Source organism: Pteropus alecto, unplaced genomic scaffold, assembly GCF_000325575.1.
Source record: "Pteropus alecto unplaced genomic scaffold, ASM32557v1 scaffold134, whole genome shotgun sequence".
Lineage (NCBI taxonomy): Eukaryota > Metazoa > Chordata > Mammalia > Chiroptera > Pteropodidae > Pteropus > Pteropus alecto.
Window position 1 is genome coordinate 2,723,155 of NW_006436283.1, and position 10,674 is coordinate 2,733,828.

General features: G+C 52.9%; 1 protein-coding gene across 1 annotated transcript in view; it reads left to right on the top strand.

Annotated features, from left to right (window-relative positions):
• Positions 1-7,169: 7,169 nt before the first annotated feature.
• Positions 7,170-10,674, top strand: part of DNAH17 (dynein axonemal heavy chain 17) — a 111,643-nt gene continuing 108,138 nt past the window's right edge. Inside the window, 1 exon segment of the mRNA XM_025047110.1 lies at positions 7,170-8,813. The gene's annotated coding sequence lies outside the window, so the exon portion shown is untranslated.

Below are 10,674 nucleotides of genomic sequence, written 5' to 3' on the forward strand. Positions count from 1 at the left end.
CGCCCCGCCTGCCCCGGCCTTCGCCTTCTAAGCCCTTTGACGTCATTGTCCACGAATCCCACGAGGGCGGTGGCGCCGGGCCCAGGGGGAGCCCGTCGTGCCCGGTTTGTCCTTTAGAGGGTTAACTTCGTCAGGAAGTGTCCCAGACGTTGACACACGCCCCAATACGACACCGTGAAGAGACCGCCGGCCGGCCCGGACCCCCTAACGTGGCCGCGGGCCCGGGGTCCAGGCGCGCTGTGAGCTGACGATGTCCTCTTCCGAAAGCCGCTCCGAGGGCCCCCCTGTCGGGACCCCGCCCGGGACTCGCCCGGCTGGGGCTCCCCGTGTGGCCTGAAGACCTGCAAGTGCGTCTCTTCCCTGGGGGTCGCTGCCTGCCTAGAGGACACTCGCCACCCGCCGCTCCCCCCCGTAAGTGCGATGGCTTCCTCCGCCTGCCTCTTCGGTGCCTGTTTCGATGCTGTCACTGGGTTGGTTATGCGCAGTGTGTTCAGTACGTACGTCAGGGAATTCGGAGTTCGTGTCACCCACTGCGACGGCTCGCTCTCCAGAGTGCTTTGGGCTGCAGGTGACAGAACCACAGCCGAGAGTGGCTTGGACAACAGGGCTGCGTTTTCCTCCGACGACAAGGAGTCTGCAGGCGGGTGTCTGCCAGTGGTGTTGCAGCTGCCCGGCCACTCGGCGCGGTGACTGGTCACCCTCAGGCCTGCCCCATCGTGGTGCTGCGGTGGCTGGGGCCGCTCCTAGCAGGAGGTCTATGCTCAGGGCAGGAGAAGGGACGTAAAGGAAGCAATGCCGGCTCGGTCTGTCCCTTACAACGAGACAGCACGTGTTCTCCCACATGCCCGTGTCACGGCACCCTGGACGCACGGGTGACTTGAAGGACCTCGGGGGAGGGGCCTCGGGGACGGTGTTGAGTGTGTCGCCCACAGCCCCTGCCGCCCCAGCATCTCCATCATGGCACCTGCACCCACACTGGGCCCCTCCGTTCTGTGACCCTCACCGACGCCAGGCAGGCCCACAGAGGACCTCAAACGTGTCAGTACGTCATCCCAAACGTGCTGGCCCCCCCCTCCACCAACGCGTTTTTTATCACTTTTGTAAAGGGGGTGTCCTTTGATGCTTCCTGGGGGCCAGAGTCAGGTGGTAAGTTCTTTAAGCTCACACAGCGCAGTCATTCTAACGCTGCTCCTTCCCTGAGCCCTTGACCCTTACTTATCTCGGTGCCCCGGGCAGTTCCAGCCTCTCTACCTAACTGACCGCTGACTCGGAATGTGCAAGCCTCACGGGGCCATTCAGCCCAGGTGGCCACCAGCCCAAGCCAGTGGTGGCATTCCGTCCAAGGCCGAAGGCCGAGAACCGGGAGTGGGCGTCCCAGCTCAGGCCTCCGCCGTTCTGTTCTAGTAAAGCGTGGGCAGGTGGGCACCCACGCCAGGAGAGGGGGCACCTGTACTCTGTCCCCCAGCTCACATGCCTCTCTCTCCCAGGAACACAGACACCCAGGGACACGTTTGGCCAGCTGCCTGGGTGTCCCTTAGCCCAGTCTAGTCGACACGTAAAATAACCGTCACGACAGGAAAGCTCCCCATCCTGAACCCCGGCGGCCCCTCCTCTGTCCTGGCCGTGAGGACAGACGAGGTGTTTTCCCGATTTTCCCATCGTCACGTCCCTCCACACGAAGTGGTGAGAGTTTGGGGGGCTCAGATGAGCCACCCTCGAACGGCAGCGTCCCCACGGAAGACCGGGCGGGGCAAAGCCAGACGGCAGGACGTGTGTCCAGATCCGCTCTCAGGGTTGCCCCCAAGCCCTCGACTGAAAGCAGAACCACCTTCCAGGTAGAAAAGGATCCACTTGTATTCGAAAGGCCCCGATGTGCCCTGTGTTTGCTGTTCTCTGCTGCAGTCCCATGAACACCCGTGTCCTCCTGCCCCAGAGAACGACTCACATTCATAAACATAAATCGGGAAAGGTCTCCAGGCTCCATGACGAAATCCAGCACCGTCTGCAAGGGGACGCGCTGTGCTCCAGGTTTATCGCTTTGATTTCCGAGAGGGCCCTGGGGCGTTTGGTTCCCGTCACTTAGGGCTTCTTCCCGGGAGAGACCCAGCCAGCCCCCGCGGGGCTGTGCGTGGTCCTCCCCAGCCTCGTTCGCCAGGGGCGGGGAGTCGGAGATGTCCTCTGCAGTTTGCGGTTTGCGTCAAATACCTCTGCACGCTCAAAGCCAACGGGCAGCTTTGTCCACGTTAACGTCCCTCGGCGTGGGTCGGATGATCTAGCCAGGAAGAGGGCCCTCCCCAAGCTGCAGTCGGCCGGCACCTCCACCTCGGAGCCCCGGCCTCCGGAACTGTGAGAAACAAGACTGTTGCTCAAACCCCGCCTGCTGGTCCCATGACAGCAGCCCCGGCTCAGACGGGGGCCGGTCCTCTTCTTCGCTTTTTCGTGGTTACTCTGAAATTTACAGTACATTAGCACCTCGGCTTCAATAGCTGTCGCAGGCGACTGTACAAAAATACATGTATTTGTCAGAGCGTCTGCACTTTCCTTGGAAATCTTCCAGTGTAGTTGCTGTGACGTCATTTTTGTTGACTGATTTATGAGTCGACGCTTTAGCCCCAGGAGCCGTCAGCTAACTAGTTCTCCGAGCGGAGCACGCAGCCCAGCTGGTCGGCCGGCATGTCGTCTGACAGGACCACCCGGGAGAGGTGGCGGCTACACGTCCTTCCGTTACCTGCAGCTCGCCCCAGGCTGACGTTTTACCAATTAGTGTCGGCAAGGGTACCCCAAAATATACACATTTTTATTATTCGAAGTTGGAAACCTGCTAATGAGCACAGCGGATATATGAGCTGGCTGTAGCTCAGAGGCATTCCAGCCCTGGGAGTGTGTGTGTCTTGGCGGGGGGGACTCTGGCCAGAGCCCTCGCTGGTCCTGTGTCCAGCCGTGGGTACAGGAGGGCCGCTGGCGGCGTCATGCCGACCAGAGGCAACCGGAAGCTGCCGCGCCTGCCCAGGTGCGTTCCAGAGCGCTGATCAGAACGGGGATGACTCATGCTTGGAGGCCCAACCAACAGTTTAATGCCTGCTTCGCTGAGTGACATTCATCTAATAAATGCCATTCTGTGTGTCAGAGTCGGGTCTGAGACTTGCTTCTGTTGTCATCCAGTCGTGAGGCGGTAGGTGGGGGGCTAAGCGCTCCTGCTCAGGCATTTTTGGTAGCTACTGTTATTAACCAAAAGGACTTTCCAGGTGTGCATGGTACAGTGGTAGCAGAGTAAGCTGAGCTCCCACAGACTCAAAGGGTGGACGTACGTTGCTGACTCTGCTTAGTAAATCACGATATTCATTTTTCAGCCTCATCTACTACTTACGCAATTTTTAAAAATTGGCTGGTAAATTTTCGTCTCTCCTCATGTCGGCCAGGTTTTCTTATAAACTGGCGGAAAGATGTTGTAGTTTGAAATGTTTAACAAAATAGTTACAACATCTCTGGAATAGCCCCCATGGAGGATTTCTAAAAAAGTAAGTTTATTTAAAGTGAACAAATATGAGAATTTTTAATAGGCAAAATAATTATATTTGGCAACAAAATAATATGACCATGGAGATCATTCCTCACATCTGTTTTCAAAATTGTAGGAAGCATTTCTTTCAAAAGAGGCTGTTTTCTTATTCATCGTTCAAAACGTTATCTCTGCATTTCAAGAGCAGGCACGTGTATGTCTATGTGTGTTTAAGTATCTTCCGGGTAGCCATTTGCTGTCAAAAAGCTGCAAAAAAACTGCAAAAAAAATTGCCAAGAGGAATTTTAAAAGACCTACATAAGTGGAGAGACGTATCACGTCCGTGGATCAGGACTCGATCCTGCAATGATGTTAGTTCTCCCAAGGGTCAGTGCGGTCAGTGCTAAGCAACAGCTCGGGAGATTTTATTAAAAATAGAAATCGACAGTCTGATTTCAAAACTGTTATGGGAAACACAGAGGAACTACAATGACCGAAATAACCGTGAAGAAGCTGCACTCACTAAGAGGACTCATACTCCCTGATTTTAAGACTTACAAAGTTACAGTAACCAAGGCGGAATGATATTGACATACAAATAGATACATTGGTCAGTGGGACAGAATGGAAGGCGAGAGATGACACAGCCACCAGTGGTCAACTTATTTATGGTGAAGGTGGAAGACAGCTCAAAGAGGAAAAGACAGTCTTTTCGACCAACGGCGCCGGAACAATTAGACCTCTCCTGAATGGAGAAGTATAAACCTCCACCAGATCTCACATTTTGAAATTAATTCAAAATCAATTATAGACCTAAATGTAAACTCTAACACTCTAAGACTTCTGAAAGAAAACATCAAAGAAAGTTTTTGGGCCCTTGGGTTAGACAAAGATTTTATAGATGCAACATCAACGTGACAATCCATGAATGAAAACGCGACAAGTTGGATTTCATCAAAACTAAGAACTCTGGTCTTTGAAAGAAACTGTCAAGAGAATGAGAAGCGAAGCCACAGACTGAGAGAAAGTATTTGAAGAGCCCATGTCTGTGAAAGAACTTGTAAGCAGACTACACAGAGATCCCCTAAAATCAAATACTAAGAAAATAACCTAATTTTAAAAATGGGCGGTGAAACTATTCTGTATGACGCTGTAATGCTGGGGACATGTCATTTCCCATTTGTCCAAGCCACAGAAAGCACACTGCCAGGGTGACCGTGATGTAAACTGTGGACTTCACTTAATAACAATATATCAACAAGTGTCCTACATGAATACAAGATGTTAACTGTTGCAGGGCGCGACACCCGACAGAGGACTTTGGACACTCAGATGACTTTGTCAGAGGAAGAAGAATACATTAGCCGGCAGAGCATGTGGGGCTTAACAGCACCAAAGCGCGAACTTCCCTTGGTTAGATTTCTTGCAGCTGCTTATATACCTCTGCGGTGTCCATGCGAGGGGCGCGTGAGTCCTTTGTCTGAGGTTTTGCGTGCACCTCATGACTCGGGATGGAGAGGGGGAGTCTCGGGTGGGGACTGCAAAGGGGGAAGGAATTTCCAGACCACGGGTCTTACCTGTCTACAGGTCATTTGTCTTGTGGGTGTGACGAGAGTTTCTAGAAGGCTGTTCAGAGATCTGTAGGATGTGGTTACTCTGTAGCCGCCCGAGTCAGTCATTTCTGCGAGCCCTTCCCTCGTCTGCCTTCTCTCCTCTCTTAAGTGATAGGAAAAGCAAGGGACAGGCAGGGGCGAGAGGCGGTGTGAGCCGTGTGCGGGGACTGGACACTTTCTGCTCAATTTTCCCGTAAACCTAAAACTGCTCAAACAATAAAGCTTACCATAGGGGAGAAAAATTTAATAAAACTTTCCTCCTACCTTTCTAAGTTCTGGCTGGACTAATAACGATCAAATTAATACAAAACAGATTAACAAGAGAAACCAGTTTTAATTACGCACGTCCACGGGGATGTGCGGGAGGGTTGGGGGTTTCCGTAAGATTATGGGGCCCCAGGACAAATCAGGCAAGTAAGTAAGATCACGTCCGTGGATCAGGACTCGATCCTGCAATGATGTTAGTTCTCCCAAGGGTCAGTGCGGTCAGTGCTAAGCAACAGCTCGGGAGATTTTATTAAAAATAGAAATCGACAGTCTGATTTCAAAACTGTTATGGGAAACACAGAGGAACTACAATGACCGAAATAACCGTGAAGAAGCTGCACTAACTAAGAGGACTCATACTCCCTGATTTTAAGACTTACAAAGTTACAGTAACCAAGGCGGAATGATATTGACATACAAATAGATACATTGGTCAGTGGGACAGAATGGAAGGCGAGAGATGACACAGCCACCAGTGGTCAACTTATTTATGGTGAAGGTGGAAGACAGCTCAAAGAGGAAAAGACAGTCTTTTCGACCAACGGCGCCGGAACAATTAGACCTCTCCTGAATGGAAAAGTATAACCCTCCACCAGATCTCACATTTTGAAATTAATTCAAAATCAATTATAGACCTAAATGTAAACTCTAACACTCTAAGACTTCTGAAAGAAAACATCAAAGAAAGTTTTTGGGCCCTTGGGTTAGACAAAGATTTTATAGATGCAACATCAACGTGAGAATCCATGAATGAAAACACGACAAGTTGAATTTCATCAAAACTAAGAACTCTGGTCTTTGAAAGAAACTGTCAAGAGAATGAGAATTGAAGCCACAGACTGAGAAAGTATTTGAAGATTCCATGTCTGTGAAAGAACTTGTAAGCAGACTACACAGAGATCCCCTAAAATCAAATACTAAGAAAATAACCTAATTTTAAAAATGGGCGGTGAAACTATTCTGTATGATGCTGTAATGGTGGGGACATGTCATTTTTCATTTGTCCAAGCCACAGAAAGCACACCGCCAGGGTGACCGTGATGTAAACTGTAGACTTCACTTAATAACAATATATCAACAAGTGTCCTACATGAATACAAGATGTTAACTGTTGCAGGGCGCGACACCCGACAGAGGACTTTGGACACTCAGATGACTTTGTCAGAGGAAGAAGAATACATTAGCCGGCAGAGCACGTGGGGCTTAACAGCACCAAAGCGCGAACTTCCCTTGGTTAGATTTCTTGCAGCTTATATACCTCTGCGGTGTCCACGCGAGGGGCGCGTGAGTCCTTTGTCTGAGGTTTCGCGTGCACCTCATGACTCAGGATGGGGAGGGGGAGTCTCGGGTGGGGACTGCAAAGGGGGAAGGAATTTCCAGACCACGGGTCTTACCTGTCTACAGGTCATTTGTCTTGTGGGTGTGACGAGAGTTTCTAGAAGGCTGTTCAGAGATCTGTAGGATGTGGTTACTCTGTAGCCGCCCGAGTCAGTCATTTCTGCGAGCCCTTCCCTCGTCTGCCTTCTCTCCTCTCTTAAGTGATAGGAAAAGCAAGGGACAGGCAGGGGCGAGAGGCGGTGTGAGCCGTGTGCGGGGACTGGACACTTTCTGCTCAATTTTCCCGTAAACCTAAAACTGCTCAAACAATAAAGCTTACCATAGGGGAGAAAAATTTAATAAAACTTTCCTCCTACCTTTCTAAGTTCTGGCTGGACTAATAACGATCAAATTAATACAAGACAGATTAACAAGAGAAACCAGATTTAATTACGCATGTCCACGGGGATGTGTGGGAGGGTTGGGGGTTTCCGTAAGAATATGGGGCCCCAGGACAAATCAGGCAAGTAAGTAAGTCACCTTCAGCTGAGGAGAAAAGGGCTAGAGAGACTTGGGACTTCAAAGGGCAGGACAGTAATTCACATGGAAATGAAACATCAAATGTCTGGTAAATAAACGTTTGCTGGGCCATGGTCAGCGATGGGACACAGAGAGGACGCGGAGCCAGCCGCCTTGCGGGAGCCAGCGGCCTGGCAGTGCCCCCTGCCTATCACACACTCGTTCATACAAAGCTGTGGTCATCTGTGAGCCCCCCTTGCTGGAGCAGGCCCTCACCCACATTCCCTCAGGCAGTGACGGGGCAGGTCGAAGTTCCTCCCTGAGGCTTGGTTTCTTAAAGATACCAGCTTAAAATAATCAGTAGCCCAAAAGGCATATGCAGGGAGAGGGGCGGGTTGCAAACTCTGCTTCTACCTCACTATCGATATCAGAAAAAGAAACTGTGTCATGTATGAAATAATTGATCTGTTTTCCCAGAGCGTGGGCTCTTGCTATTTTGGTTAGCTCGTGCCGCCGCTGGCAGGAAAACGAACTCTCTTCCCGTGGCTTTCCACAGCGGCAGCCGTGGCTCTGCTCCGGCCTCTGGAGCAGGGCTTCCCACGGCCCCATGCCGGCTCTGAGGGAGACGCGGGTGGGGTCGGAGGGTCTTCCTTTCCGGCGGTTTCCTAGGTGATCGGGGCAGAGCGGGGACTGGCCGGGGTTTGAAGACTTTAGAATAAAGCTTTGTCTCGAAAGTGGTCCCAGCAGCATGTGGTGAGCTGGAAAATCAGACTCCAGACTTGGCTCCACATATCACAAAATGGGTGGTCCCGACAAAGTCCCCACCGCTCCGAAGACCACAGGGGACTTCTGCTGGCCTCCTGCTCCGTCCCCAGGACGCAGCCAGTCTGCTCCAGTTGGCGCGGTGCTGGCAACAACCTCAGGGTGACCCACCAGCCCCCATGTGTCTGGGGACTTTCCTGGTTCGGTTCTGAAAGCCCGGGTCCCGGTCGTGGGCGGAGCCGGGCGGGTGGCTGGACGACCGCTGAACCCCGGAGTTCCTTATTTCTCAGCCGCCTTCAGGGAGGACATCAGACACGAGGGGACGTGCCGCGCTGATAAACGGCCCCGTCCTCAGCCAGAGACTGGCACGGGCCCAGAGGATGCTCCTCACGCAGCCGGGGTGCGTGCCCGGCCCCGCTTCCACCCCGGCCAGATGCTCTTCGTCCCCCACCCCCACTGGAGGAGCCCGAGGGACGCCGAGACGGCCCTGTCACGTGGACCAATGTCCTGGGGGAGGATTTACAGACAGACGGTGTGAGTCGAATCACAGGCAGGAAATTCCATTTCCAGACCTCATTGGAATTCTTTACTGACTCATTATATTCAAAGTACATTTCCCTTTGCAAATGGAGCAGAGAAGCCTCTCCAGCCCGAGGCCCAGCCCCCAGGACCCCCAAGGTCAGAGTTAACCTTGGGTTAACCTTGGGCATGCGAGGGTCAGGTGGGCAGGCAGGACGGCCGACGCCTTTCGATGGGAGATCAATGTCTCGCCGCCTTGGCACAATCTCGGATGTCCCTTAGAGGCTGGATTTTCATCTTGGAGGCCCTTTTCTCCAGTAAGAGATATTACTCTATACCAGAGTGACTTTCTGTCTTTCTTTTTTAATATTCCAAAGAAAAGAAATCTTTGTCCTTTTAAGAAAGAAATGTTTGCTGTTTCCAGGTCTCTGGTAGAAGTTGAGCTGTCTGTAATGTTTTGGGAGTCCTCGGAGGGACCAGGGACTGCTCAAGCCCAGCCTGGCCTTGAGGACCCCGTCCCGAGGCGGGCGATGTGATGAGCAGCTAGCAAGGAGGACAGTTAGGGACTGGGCAGGGACTGGCCAGAGGGCGTCTCGGGACATCTCCCGGAAGAACTTCAAGGGGAATTCGAGAGGTGTCCCCTCAGGGGACAGTCAGCTGTGACCGAGCCCAGCTGCAAGGTGTGGGGCTGCAGTGGCTGAGAAGTCCAGGTCCCCCAGACGAGGTTCTGGTGTACACCAGAAAGCGCTTGTCTCTGAGTCGGTCCGCCCAGATTTCTCGTTTGTTCCGTCGGCGATTGTTCTGCCATGGCCCAAGGGCAGCAAGACTCGCTCCTGGGGAACACGGACCCCTCCTGGACCAGGGGACCCCCAGCCTGCCTGCACTTGGACCCAAGGGCACTTTGAACACTGGGGCATTTGGCCCTGGCCCCCTGCGGTGGGCCAGGCACCGCTAGTGCTGTGGCTTCCACGGGCAGCACCGGGCTCTGCCTGGTCCCCCTGCAGGCAGAGGCACCTGCTGCTGCGAAGCCCTCCCACTGACCCGCCCTGTTTCCAGCTGGGGTGGCTCGAGATCGAAGCATTTCTGTGCCTGGGGAGGCCTCGCCCCAGGGCCTGCCGTGCGAGCCCCATGAGAGAAGGTCCCCAGGCCTGCACGGTGCCTGCCCTTGGGATGGCCTTTGGGGACTAGTGAGCGGGACACATCTCTGGCCACACTGCTCTCTTCATGAAGAAAGAGTCCCCTGCTGGGCTAGCCTGGCAGGCAGGCTGGCCCTCCTTTCCTCCTAGGACACGCCTGGGCAGGAGGACAAAGGCCGCCCATCCTCCTGTCCCCTGTGCCAGGAAGCCAGCAGGAGGATGTGTGACAGGGCCAGAGTAGATGGAGGGGGTGTGCATGCGTGTGTGCGCACGTGTGTGTGTACATGCGAGCGTGCACGTGTGTGTGCATGTGTGTGCGTGTGCGCATGTGAGTGTGCACGTGTGCATGTGAGTGCATGTGTGTCTACATGTGTGCATGGGTGCGCGCGTGTGCATGTGTGAGCGCATGTGTGTGTGCGCATGTGTGCGTGCGTGTGTGCATGTGTGTGTGCATGCGTGTGTGTGTGAGAGAGAGAGAGAGAGAGAGACCCTGAGTGTATTACTCAACTCTACTGAGCTTCTATTCCTCATCCGTAAAGCAAAGATAATATTAATAGTAATTCTAATAGGTAACATTCATATAGTGTTTGTTATGTTCCAGGCAGTGTTCTAAGTGCTCTACTTGAATTATCTCCTTGGACCCCATGACAATTTAATTGTCTGGCTTACAGATGGGGACACTGAGGCAGAGAGCATTTACAGAACATGCCCTGGGCCACACGGCTGCTCAGTAGGGGGCCAGGGTTGCTCAGGGGCTAAGCCTCTGCTCCGGTCTCCCAGATGCTAAGTGGCAGCGAAGAGAGCCAAGCTTACTCAAATCCAGGCTGTGGGACAGGGAGGTTTCTCTTCAGAACTTTGATGAGCCCTAAGTAAACATTTTAAATTGCAGCTATTCAGGTCCAGGGAGGATGTTGGTGTAGATAATTATCCCTACTACTCACCCACCAGACCAGCCCTGTACTTGAAAGTCAGGTGTGGGCTTTGCCTCTCTCAAATGTCAGCTCTTTGACAAGAGGGAACTTGCATTTCGAGACTCGTTAAA